This window comes from Hyaena hyaena, unplaced genomic scaffold (assembly GCF_003009895.1).
Source record: "Hyaena hyaena isolate Hyena2069 unplaced genomic scaffold, ASM300989v1 scaffold_1, whole genome shotgun sequence".
Lineage (NCBI taxonomy): Eukaryota > Metazoa > Chordata > Mammalia > Carnivora > Hyaenidae > Hyaena > Hyaena hyaena.
The window spans coordinates 7,595,539-7,608,094 of record NW_024080633.1 but is presented as its reverse complement, the minus strand read 5'-3'; the positions used below and the strand labels follow the sequence as shown (position 1 = coordinate 7,608,094).

Here is a 12,556-nt window from a genome sequence, read left to right as displayed (position 1 = left end):
CCGTTATAGAAGCTGTATCGAACCAGCTTTGAAAACATTTTTCCCCTTACAAGTTCGCATCTGAATAAAAGGATGGCATTTTCAGGGGTGCCTGGGGGCTCAGTGGGTTGAGCATCCGACTCTTGATTTCAGCTCAGGTCATGATCCCAGGGTTGTAGGAATGAGCCCCACATGGGGCTCTAGGCTCAGTGTGGAGCCTGCTTGAGATTCTGTCCCCACCCCACCCCCACCTCTGCCCCTCTTCCCGGCTCATGTGCACTCTAAAAAATTTATTTCACTAAAGAAAAAAAAAGGGTGACATTTTCAGACCCCTAAAAACAGTTACCACCCACGTGCCGTCATGGTTCCCAGTGTCACGTGCTCTCTAGAAGGTCAAAGCCACGGCTTCCTACTGTTGCTCTGGCTCATGCAGTGGTGTGAGAAAACCAAGCCGGTTTGGGTGTTCTTGGCCATGATGCTAAATATTACTGTTATGATAACCAGATCTAACTCTCCCATAACACGTAGGCTAGGTCTATCGGTCTATTAATGGGGGTCTATTAGTGTCCCCATTTTTTGGTTGAAGAAACTTGAAGGCTCAGGAAGGTTAAACAGCTGTGTAAAGCCATAGAGCCAAGATGAAAGAGTCGAGGGAAACCCAAGCAGAGCCAGATTCCATCCACAGCCTTGCTGGAATGGAAACCAGTACGTGTGCTAATTTGGGGTATAGATAAGGACCCTCAACATCTATGGGACACTGGTGGGGATTAACCCTTTCTCAGCCAGCTCTACAGGCAAAGACACTATCTGGGAGTCTTCCTATTTGGAAGTGAGGCAGGCGTCGCCCGATTTAGATATTTACTCCACAGCAGGTAAAGAGGTTTCCGGATCCCTATTTCGGTAGACATCAGCAAGCAAGGGAGGGCAGCTCTGCTCACCCGCAAATGCTACGCATTCAGTGCCACGGGAAGAAAGGGAACGACTGAAAAATCGCGACACTAAATGAGATGCTTGCAAGGCAGTGGGAGCTAAAGAGCTGAGCCTTAAATACTTTCAGACCTTGTTTTGCTCAAATAAGATTCCACGATGTGAGGGTCGGATGAGATTTTAGATTTCCGGAAGATGGGGGGGGCAGTTGGCGGACAGAGGAGAAAGGGACAGGGAGGGAAGCTCAGGCAAAATACACAGACTCACGGAAGTCGTTTTCAGATGGGCAGTGGAGATCCACAGCGGTGAAGTGACAGGTGACATCAAGGCAGCAGCACGCGGCGCTTCCTACAGAGCTGCGCCTAGAGCCCGCACTTTCTACCTACGATGTCCCCAGATGCGTAAAACAGAGTCGGGGAAAATGGCTGCTCTTGCCCCTGGAATGTACTGTCATCTCTCTGCTCAGTGCCACATCCTGGAATGTCACCACCCATGGTTGTGGCTTCCCTTCTCTCCTCCGACGGAGGCAGTACCGATGTGGGCAGGTACAAAGGTGTTATTTTGTAGAATTCAGGTCATTCGTTTGACAAACATCTATGAAGCCCCCACCATGCAGTGGGAACCGCGGTCAGTCCTGGGGACTCAAAGATGCACAGGGGACGTGCATTGCTTTCCGCAGTCTAGGGAGGGGCAGACGCAGCTAAGTGATTACAGCAACGAAATGAATGCTAGATTTCCAGGACGCAGGCGCTGGTGGGAGCCCCGAGGTCAGAGCCTCTGCTCTGCCTGAGGAGGCTTTAAAGACCGCATTCTTCAGGCTGGATCTAATAGAAGCCTGCTGATCAGACAAGGGAACGGAGAGAACACGGCACCAAGCAGCCTGTGATGCCCGCCCCCTCCCCCCAGCTAACTGAGACAAATTCAGACCTCATGGGAAACTCCAAACATCGCCAAGTCTAGTACAACTTTAGCACGTATTTGCAGGTACACAAATACCACAGCGGGTGGAGGTGGGGGGAATGGCTGACCCCTCACACAGCTGCAAATCTGCATATAACTTCTGATACCCCCAAAACTTAACTACTCATAACCTACTGTTGACCAGAAGCCTTACCAATGCCGTAGACGGTCCACTAACATGTGTTTAATACATTATGTGGATCATATATACTATTCTTACAATAAAGTTAGCTAGAGAGAAGAAAACAGTATTTAGAAAACCATAAAGGAAAGACAATACAGTGACGTTACTATACTGTTTTTATAAATATATATATATATATATATATATACACACAGAAGTAACCAGTGCAGTTCAAGCCCATTGAAGCTGCTGTGCAAAAGTCAACTGTATTCACTAAAACCTGAACATTGAAATGTATACAATCACTTTTCTACCCCCAATCACAAGGGAGCTGAATTCTCTTATTTGCGGGGAGGGGACTCAACGTATAACGAGAATTAAAATGCATATAATTCTGTGCTCCGATCCAGCTTTGGAGGGTAAACAAGCATTTCCGGAAAGCGTGGTTGGCAGGCGTTTACTCAGAGGTAAGTGAAAAGAAGTCGGCTGCTGCTGCTGCTGCGGCTCTGCTCAGAAGGTCTCTAAATGGCTTTCAGGGGGCGCCTCAGGCGTATTGATCCACAGCTCCTGCAGAACGCCAGCTCCCAGTTTAAAAGGGAAGCTGGTTTTCTTTCCTCGCAAATGCTCTCGCTGAAGCAATTTTGTTGAGTCCACCCTCTTCGGAGAAGAACCGATAAAGGAGGGCAGGTTTGACCTGAGAGAGAGGAGGAGATGAAAAGACGGGGTCTGTGCAGAATCTGTCGGTTCCAGAGGCTCACAGCCTTCCTGACATTATCAGAGGCGACTCAGAGACACAGCGAATGTTGCAGCCACGCCGATCGACAGCAGTGCCATCAGCATCCGGGCGGTCACTCCTGGGCGGGGGGGGGGGGGGGGGGGGGGGGGGGGGGAGGTGTCCTGTGTGCGTGCTGCCTACTGCCTGGCAGCATCGCTGGCCTCTACCCCGGATACTAGAAGCAACCCCCCAGTTGTGAAGGTCAAAAATATCTCTAGATGTCTCCCCAGTTGAAATCTCTGATCTCTATGAACTCCAAGCAGCAAAAAATGCCAAAGAATCTCAATCCAGTTAACTGCCCCCCCCACCATAAATCCAATAAAACATGATCATGAAAGACTTTGGACAAGACCAAAGTCTCTGTCTGAACGGTTAACATTCTGGGTCACAGGAATCCTTCGGCATTGAGTTCCTCTGATTAAGACTGGCTCCCAACGCACTGGCTATGTGATCGCCTCCAAAGGGTAAGAGAATGTGGTGTGTCTCGTTCATTCCGTCACGGGTTTGCTCAGTCATTCAACAAATATTACTGTGCGTGTGCGGTGTGCCAGCCATTGTTTCAGACGACCTAACAAACAATAGCCTCGCCCTCGGAGAACAGAGAGATTGAAGAAATCGCTAGGAGCTGTGCATAAAACAGAGCACAGCACCGTCCGATACACACGGCGAGGGAGCCCGTGAAATCGTGCTGACCACGCCCGCTCTCAGGCTTCGTGTGAAAAGAGAACATAAAGTGTCTCGCGTAGAATTTTTATGTTGATTAGGTATGGAAGTGATATTTTAGATGAAAGTGGGTTAAATAAAATCCATCATAAAAATTAATTCTGCCCATTTCCTTTACTTGTTTAGTGTGGCCGCCAGACCCGACATAATGCTCGCAGCTCCCTCTGTATCCCCGCTGGGCAGCGCTGGGCCAGAGAAACCAGGTGGAGGCAGGGAGCTCCTTCGGCCCGAGAGGCCGCGGAGGGTCACTCTGCCAGCTGGAGGACCGGCATCTTGGCCCCAGGAAATGGCAAGTGGACAGGCTCTGCGGTGCAATGCACCTGGCCCATTAAAGCAGGGGTGAGGCAGTGTGGTTCTGCGGGGGAGACACGGGCAGGAGGGAAGGAGCGGAGGGTGGCGGGGCCGCAAGCCAGGCACCAGGCACCTTGCAAGCCGAGGGGTTGGGATTTCATCCCAGGAGCAACGGGAGAGCCCCGGAGGGCTCACATCCGGGGAACACGATCGGATCTATGCTTTGCAGAGGTGCGGCCTTCTGGTGGCTGCGGGCGCACAGGAGTTGCATTCAAGTGAGAACAGAAGTGGGACCACTGGGCGGGAGGCATCGACCTCGTGGGACCCCTCAGCTTGTGGCCACTCTGGGTCAGCTGGCCAGGATTCCTTAGGAGAGGCAGGGAGGTGACATCGAGATGCTACTTCTTTCCCATGGGTTACATCACTCTGGTTAATTCTACCTATGTGAAAAATTCGATTATCTATAATACCTCTTTCCTCCATAGGAGCAGATAAATGAGGTAGTTTTGTATTATCCACATCGAGCATCGAGATTCTCAGAGCGATCCTGCTGCTTAATGGAGCTCGGCTAAGCTGCCCCCTCTCAGAGGAGGGGGGACTGGACGAGCTTTCCTCAGCTAACTGGTTTCCCACTTCCTCGTACCACCACGCTAATTAAGTTCTTTAAATTGGGTTGTTGTGTGTGTGTGTTGGGGGGGGGGGTTGTTAGGTTCATCGCTGTCTTATCTCATTTAATGCATGTACTTCATGCTTGCTATTTCCCATTAACTCAGTTTGGTTTTCGTCTCTCGGGAGGCTTTCACCCCTTTTAATGGGGGCCCCGTTTTTGTACCTCGGCCTCCTGGGTTCACCCCCACGTCCCCTAACTCAACGGTGCCAGCAAGCAGCAGTCCTCCGGGCTCCTTCGCTCTGGCATTTTCCATCTGCCGTTTGCACAGCCGCTGCCAGATTCTCTTTCCCCTCGCCCGTTGGTCGTGTTTGCCTCTGGTGAGTCATTCGCGGTGAGTCACGCCTGCTGAGGCTCGGGAGGGGCCCGGTCACACCTGGTTTACGGACGGCCGTCACCGAGGAAGACGGCGTTCTCCTGAGTGGAGCCGGTGATCGGGAGAAGCAGATGACCCCCCGACGGTCTCCCCTCCAGATCTGCCGTCTCCCCCAGCACTGGCTGCCGACGGCTCCCGCGGGGGAGCGATCTCGGTCATTCGTCCTGGACTCCGAGGTGCAAGAGGCTCCGGAAGGAGCCCAGAAAACCCCCGCGGATGCAGCGCCTTCGGTCTACCGAACAACCCCAACCCCCACACGCACACCACGGAGGAAGTGCCCTCCTCTCCGGGGCTAAGAAGACACTGTCGTACCAGGGACCACTCCGCCGCACGTGACACACGATGACAGCTGTCCCCGACCAGAGGAGGCTGGGGAGACGGACAGACGTAACATTGGGGCCTGGACAGGACGCTGGGACAGAAAGACAAGCTGCCTGCATCTGCACACCGACTAGGCCGTTACGGGCGGCGGGACAGCAGGCCTCAGTTTTCCCATCTGTGAACTGGGGATGGCGCGGGCAGCCACCCCGTAGTGCTCTCCCGCGGGTTCAAGCGACAACCCCAGGGAGCGCACGTGGCACGCCGCTGGGCCAGGCACAGCAAACCCGACCCAGGCGAGCTGTCGCAGCAGCGGCTCCCCCTGCCCCCACCTTTCCTCCAGGGGCTCTCAGTGCCTGTGTCTTCACCCCAAGTTCTAGGAACGGGACTCTGAAAACTGGCCCAACAGTACAAGCACCCCCCCCCGCTTGCCTCCGAACCCCACATTTTACATCACAGATGCCTTCCTTCTGTGCACCTTCCCTCCAAATATAAAGCTCTTGGCAGCGGTACTGTCACGGGCTCCTAACACTGGGACCGAATCAGCCCGTCAGGGGCCCACGGAAAGCGTTGTGAAAACACAGGAGGAAGGAAGAATGGAAAGCAGAGAGGAAAGCATGGCCCTCGGGCTGCGTGTGGGAGGGGTGGCAGTCAGGGACATTACAGAGGACACCCGATCTGGAAGGAGACACAGGAAACTGGTGGTGACGGGCGCCCCTGGGGAGGGCACAGGAGAGGCAGACGGAGGGACCCCTTTGCACCGGACATCTTTTCTTATCGTCTGAAATGTGCACCATCTGCATGTATTACCTAGTCCAAAAATTAATTAAATCAAATGAGGGCGGGACTATCTCCCTTAATAAGGTGAGACAGAGCCAGAGATAAAAAGGTCTCGAAAGGCAAAGGTGCAAATGATTTCAGATGTTTTGCTGGCAGCCTGCTCGCTCTCACCCACCCTGCTCCCCCCTCTCCCGCCCCAGCCCCCAACACGAAAAACGTTTCTCTTGTGAACTTTCTGGGTGCCTCGTGCTCAGAACACGAGCAATACTTTTTCAGGTCCCCATCGAAGACCCTGAACGCCCGGACTCTGGACACCTCGTGGAAATGCCTTCCTGTATCACTGGAAAAGCCCCACGGAGGGAAATGCAAGTTCTCCTGATGTGACAGCATCCGTCCGCGCCGGCCGCGTGAGGGCCAGTGCTGCTGCGGCTGCACCCAGGCGCCACTGTGGGAGCTCGAGGTGCTCCGCCATCGTGACAAAGACAGGAGAAGGAAATGCTCCCTCCAGGGCTCCCGCGGGGCCGTCAGAGAGATCCCACATCCTACCCTGCGCTTGGACGCTAGCAGGCGGGGGCGGGGGTGGGGGGCACGGGCCTTGCAGGAGATTCACCTTGTCCTCGCAACCTTGGGCAAGTCACACCATCGCTTGGACCCTCTGCCTCCTCACCTGTGACACACGCACGTCACCCCTCACCTTGCAAGTTGCAAGGACCACGATGCTTTATGGAAAAATATCCAAAGCCATGCCATTACCCCTAAAAAGAACCCAGCACCTCTTGCCGGTTTTTGCCTTAAAAACGGCACAGGATCTTGAAGTGAGAAGGTGCTACGCATTGAGCTGTGTCCCCTGAAAAGATATGTTGAAGCCCTAAGCCCCAGAACCCGTGACTGTGACCTTATTTGGAAATAGCGTCTTTGCTGCTGTGATGAGTTAAATTAAGATAAAGTCATGATGGAATATGACCAATTTGATGGTGTCCTTGTAAGAGAAGAAACAGAAACATACATGTGTGCGCGCGTGCAGAGAGAACGCCGCAAGTCAAGGCACCCCAATGATCACGGGAACCCACAAGAGGCTGGGAGGGAGGCACATCCCGATCATCCCTCTGCACCCCCAAGAAGGAAGCAACCTTGTCAGTGCCTTGATTTTGGACTCCTGATCTGTAGAACTGCGGGAGAAGAAATGTACGCTGTCTTCAGCCAGCAAGTTGCTGGTCCTTTGTTACAGCAGCCTCAGGGCACTGGTGCAAGTGATCTGGGGTTCCGAGCAAGCTAATGCTTGGATTTCCTTGCCCAGTGGCTGGCGAGTCAGCCTCTGTCTGTCTGTAGCACGGGAACACTAACTTGGTACCTACCAGGGCAGTGCCCTCCCATCTCTGAAAAGGTTTGTCGTAAAAATCATTCATTCACCGAAAATTCACTGAACACCTAGTATATGCCAGGCGCTATTTGGAGCACTGTTGATACCGGGGTGAATGGGCAGCACACAATAAAAGCGTTCTCAAAGAAGGTCATTTGTGATACTGTTATGAAAAAGAATAAAACCCTGTAAAGTAATAGAGTGGGTGGGCTGGGGACCAGGCAGAAGCTATTTTAATCGTTAGGGAAGTCCTGAGGAAATGACATTAGAGCAGTGACTTGCGTGACAGGGAGCCAGCCATGGGGAAATGTGGCAGAAGGAACAGCAAGTGTAAAGGCCCTGAGGCACAGTGAACTGGTTGTGTTCAAGGCACAGGAAGAAGGCGGGACTTTCGTGAGTGGTAGTGAGGAGGCTGGAGAAACAAGCAAGGTCAGCTAGCACTCATATAACCTCCCCCGCCCCCCAGCAGACCACAGTGAGAAGTGTGAATTCAATCCTCAGAGCACTGGGAAGCTACCGGGGAGGGGTATGATTCAATTCTGGCATGACAAAGTCCTTAAATCTAAAGTCTGTCTAACTTCAGACAAAGAGCTTGTGTGCTACTATAAAATAGGTTTAATACATCAACCACAGCCCGAAACCTTCTGGGATCATGGCTCACCAGATTCTCAGGCTTACCAGCCCTAATTCCTTCACCACTGTAGCCGTTTCCAGTGAATCTTCCTGATTTTTTTCCCTGGGCCCTTTAGTAAATGTGATGTCCGGAATAGTAGATCGGATCTATCTCTAGTCTCACTCAGATCTACACGTCTGTGGTTGTGCCCCTTTCATTGTCGTAGCTTCTAACTCTGTTTTGTACCACTGCCTGCCGAAACAATCTCAGACAACCTCCCCCCCAAGCCCTCTTCCAGATCCCGATGCCCAGATCTAGAGAGTGGGATTAAACCTTACGGTTTTCTAACGAGAACAGCTGTGCCCTGTTAAAAAAAAAAAAAAAAAAGGCGCCATGACCCAGACAATGTGACAGGTAAAATACCGCATCGAATAAACAAAACGACTGGGTTGGCTCCTGGGGTTTCACAACCACTGTCTTGCTCTTCCGGGCGGAGGGCTAGGAAAACTCTAAGGGCGAGTCTCCCTCGAATCGCCACCCTCCCTTGCCTCACCAGGCTGAAGACACCTAGGCTATTTGGAAACACAAAGCAATTGAGCAAGAGGCCCCTTGTGATCACACTTCCTATTAGATTTCTCTAAGGCGGATAAACAAATCTGAGTAGACGGGGACTCTCAGCATTGGGCGTGGATGCGGCCAAGGGCACAGCAGGCGAAGGCGACTCCGTACCTGGGAAAGGCGGTGGGAGAGGCGGGTCTGTAATCCATCCTTCCCACGGCCCATTCCACAGGCGCACGACAGGCCACCGCGTCTGGTGTCAGATGGCTCGGTTGAACATTTCACTTTGCCCCCTAGAACCTAAGTGACTTTGGGGGAGTGTCACTGGCCTCAATCTTCTCATCTGTGACATGGGAATGAAACGCCACCTATCACTCCAAGTTTATTGTGAAGATCACCTGAGATTTTGTGCGAGAGCCCTTTGTAAAGTGCCACCATGTCCAAGTGAGCGGTTATTATTGGCAAAAGGGTTTTACTCCTTCCTTTGCATATTTTTCCTGCTGCTGGTTGAACTTACATGACTTTTTTTTTTTTAAACTCTCCAGGCTGCTTTTGATGTTTCTTTTAACCTGATTATTTTCTTTTTTGAGGAAGGAAGCAAAGAGAGAGAGAGAGAGGCGCATGTAGAAGGACTCATTCCATCCTAAACCTCTCCTTGGGTTTGTTCTAAAAGGTGTCCTCTCTTGGGGTCCCCATAAAGCAATGTGCCTCTGAAGAACCAAAGTTAATTACCATGTAAAGAGAATCACTCTTCTCCACTTTCTGGAACTTGCTACTTTCTGGAATCCTGTAGCAAATTATTTAAGGTTTGTGATTTATTCATGTTACTGAGTGGTAGCTTTTCACTGCCCTTAGTTGTGACCTTTTCAACTAATACAAACTATCTTCACATTAGCTGACGTATGCCATACAAAAGACAAACACTGCAAAAAAACAAAGACAAAACAAATCAAAAACAAAAACCCCGCATGGGAACGCATCCCAGAACCATACGAGAAGCTAGAGATAATCTGCTAATCACTAAAGTCTCCTGTGTGAGTCCTCAACCGTCTTCAGCTCTTATGGAAAAAGAAATACCATGAGTCAACTTTTTCACTGTGAATTGATCTCAAAAGCCTTTCGCCCCATGTTCAAGTGCGTAAGCAGTCCTATTTCTGAACCAAATGGAAATAAAAACAAGTGACAGTAAGGGAGAGACTCTGAACAAAGGGAAAACATAAACTTCGAATCCAAAAGGTGTAGAAGACCAGGAGCGCTCATGCGTAACCGATCAACATCTTTTTTTCTTTGCTTAATTCGTTGGTCTGTATCTCGGCTCCCCCGGCTTAGGTTTCCGGAGGGGGTGCCTCTCACCAAATGGGTCTGACACGTTAGCACTAGGTGACAGTGGCCTGGGAGGCTGCCTGGTCCCTGACAGCTGTCCGCGGGCCTCTCTACTCCTGACTCTGCCACCTCAGGGCGCCTCACCTGTGCCAGCGCAGAGGGGAGTCCTTGCTCAGTCCGCAGGTCGGCACCCGTGCCCCACAACGACCCACAGGGTTACAGCAACTGCCGGCCGCTGCCCCCTGCGAAGTCCTTCTCCCGAATCCAATCCAGGAGCCACGTCGCGAGGCACAAACCCCGGGACAGGCGGGAAAACGCAGCGGCCCCGGAAGACCACACGCCGCCCTTTCCAGTCCCCTGGCACCGGTGCAGGCCACCCCGAACCCGTCCAGCTGCTGGACCGGAGCTCCTGACACTGCGCCTGTGCGGTGCGCCCTCTGCAAGCCCCTCTGCTTCCCGCCCCGTCCGGGGAGGGGGAGCCCTGCGAAGGCACGCGCGGAGTTGCGGGGCGGCACCCGGCGCGGAGCCCCAGACCCTGCCCACCCCCCCCACCCCCCCGGGAGCAGAGAGGCAGCAAACTTAAACACTGAACGCACAGCACGACGCGGCGAATTTCCTTCCCATCCAGGTTCCGGGCACCCCCTCGCCAGCAGGCCCTTCCAGGAGTCTGGGGGTGCCTCCTCCCCCAGGACCCAGGAGCCGACTCCACCCCAAGGCCACCTGGCGACACCATCCGCCACCGGGGGGTGGGGACCCCACGTCCACCCTCCCCCAGGGGCCGCACTGCCTCCCGCGCTGCGCGCTCCCGGCTCCCCTTCCACCGTCTCGCCCCCCGCACGCGCGCCCCCCGCAGAAGCCCCCCGACCCCCGACCCCGCGTCTCCTGCCGCCCCCTCCTCCTCCCAGGCCCCTCACCCGCCGGCCCTCGGAGAGCCCCGCGCCGCCCGGACCACTGTCGCGTCCTCCCCGACGCAGGCGCTGGCGGGAGCCTCTCTCACCGCGGCGGGCGCCGGCCGACCGGTCGGACCGGGGAGCGGGCGGGCGCCTCCGGGCTCCGCGCTGCGGCCACTGCGCCGGCCTGGGAGCCGGGTCCTTCCGAGGCGACAGCCGCGGGAGCTGTCAGTCAGCCCGCCGTGCCCGCCCCCTCCCGGCGCCGTCTGCGCAGGCGCGAGAGCGGCCCCGCCCCCGCCCCGCGCGGGCGGCTGGAGCGCGGGTCACGTGACGGGGGCGGGGCGGCTGCTGGCGGCTGTGGCTGCGGTGGCCGCCCGCACCCCGAGCGGTTAGCGTCCCTGCTCCGGCGGCCCCGGGTCTCTCGGGGCCGCGACTGTCCCTGGCCGGGAGGCCTGGTCCCGCCGCCCCCGGAAGCCTCCTGCGGATCCCGTTGCATGGATCTGGTCAAAACTAGGGTTCCCCCGGGGGACCGGCCGTTCTGCGAGCGCAGGAGGGGGTGGGGGGTTGGGTGATATGGGTCGGGGGACCCGGGGAGGCCTGGCAGCGAGCTGGGGAATAAGGGCCGGTTCTCGTTGCTTCCGGGCCCGGATTGTCTCCACCTTTAGGACAAGGATGCCACTTGCCATTTCCTGCCCGCCTATTCCAGACTTAGGGTGAAGTCCTGCCGTTAAAGAACACTTTGCAAACAAGTCAAGCGAGGGTGCGAGGTGTACGGAAGGGCAATCAGAAGCCTGACTTAGGTTTTGAGAGGGGTCAGTTTAAAAGCTGATAGATCCCAAGTCACTTGCACCAAACGTCCTAGGCGACTCTGCAGCTTTTCAGCAAATGCAGACAACAACTTTCAGGCCATTTGGTTTCTGTTTCTTCTACGCCTCTAAAATTAAAAAAAAAAAAAAAGAAAAGAAAAAGGTAAACAAAAATAGGAGTGTCTTCTGCGGAAGCGTTTTGAGTTCTGGAGGAGGAAGTACAGAAACAAACTGACACCCACTCCCAGTAGTACTGGGGTACCAGCAAAACAGAGGATGTTTCCAGAGAGGACTCACTTTCTCCACGTTTCCACAGCTACACCGCGGAGCTCTGGTGCCCCTTCTGGTCGTTGCTTGTATGAAATAAAGCCCAGTCTAGGGGCACCTGGGTGGCTCAGCCAGTTAAGCAGCCGACTTTTGATTTCCGAGCAGGTCTGGATCTCATAGTTGAGGAGTTCCAGCGCTGACAGTGTGGAGCCTGCTTGGGATTCTCTCTCTCTCTCTCTCTCTCTCTCTCTGCCCCTCCCTCTCTCTTTCTCAAAATAAGCATTTAAAAAAAAGAGAAAGAAAGCCCTGTCTAAATAAATGCATGCAGTGGTATCTCAAATGGGGCTGAACGTCAATTTATAGAAAGCTGTGGGTTCTCTGAAATCCTAGGGATTCCACGGGAGAATCTGAGTTCTGCTGCGTAGGAAAAAAAGGTGACATGGATTGATGACCGAACACCTTGCCTGTGCCCCAGCGGGTCCCTGTGAGATGACCTACGGAACTTAAGACTTGTTTGGCAAAGTTTAAGAAAACGACACGAAGGAAAAAGTCGGGAGCTGCATTTCCATGAGGTTTAGGGGGCCACCAGTGCCTTTGCTGCTTGTGGTCCATCCCAGGTTCGCCTGACCAGCTCAGTGCGGCCATCACATCTGAGAAGCTGGATCCCTGGGTATTTCGAGTTTGGGGTGAACTCAGGAAGGGAAGGGGTGTGAACCTGGAAAATGTGAGCTCCCTCAGGGTCAGATTCCACTTGGGGAAAACATGCTTTCTCCTCAAGAGATTCACATGAAGCCTGTCGCTCCGTGCCTCATAAAAGGT

The 12,556-nt window shown here is 53.9% G+C and overlaps 1 protein-coding gene across 4 annotated transcripts in view; it reads right to left on the bottom strand.

Moving 5' to 3' along the window:
• Positions 1 to 10,909, bottom strand: part of KIAA0513 (KIAA0513 ortholog) — a 57,859-nt gene extending 46,950 nt beyond the window's left edge. The window contains exon 1 of one of the 4 annotated variants that reach the window (XR_005527421.1): positions 10,689 to 10,909. The gene's annotated coding sequence lies outside the window, so the exon portion shown is untranslated. The remainder of the gene's footprint in view (positions 1 to 10,688) is intronic. The other 3 variants (XM_039226394.1, XM_039226417.1, XM_039226404.1) reach the window with 3 other exon arrangements.
• Between the last annotated feature and the right edge of the window lie 1,647 nt (positions 10,910 to 12,556).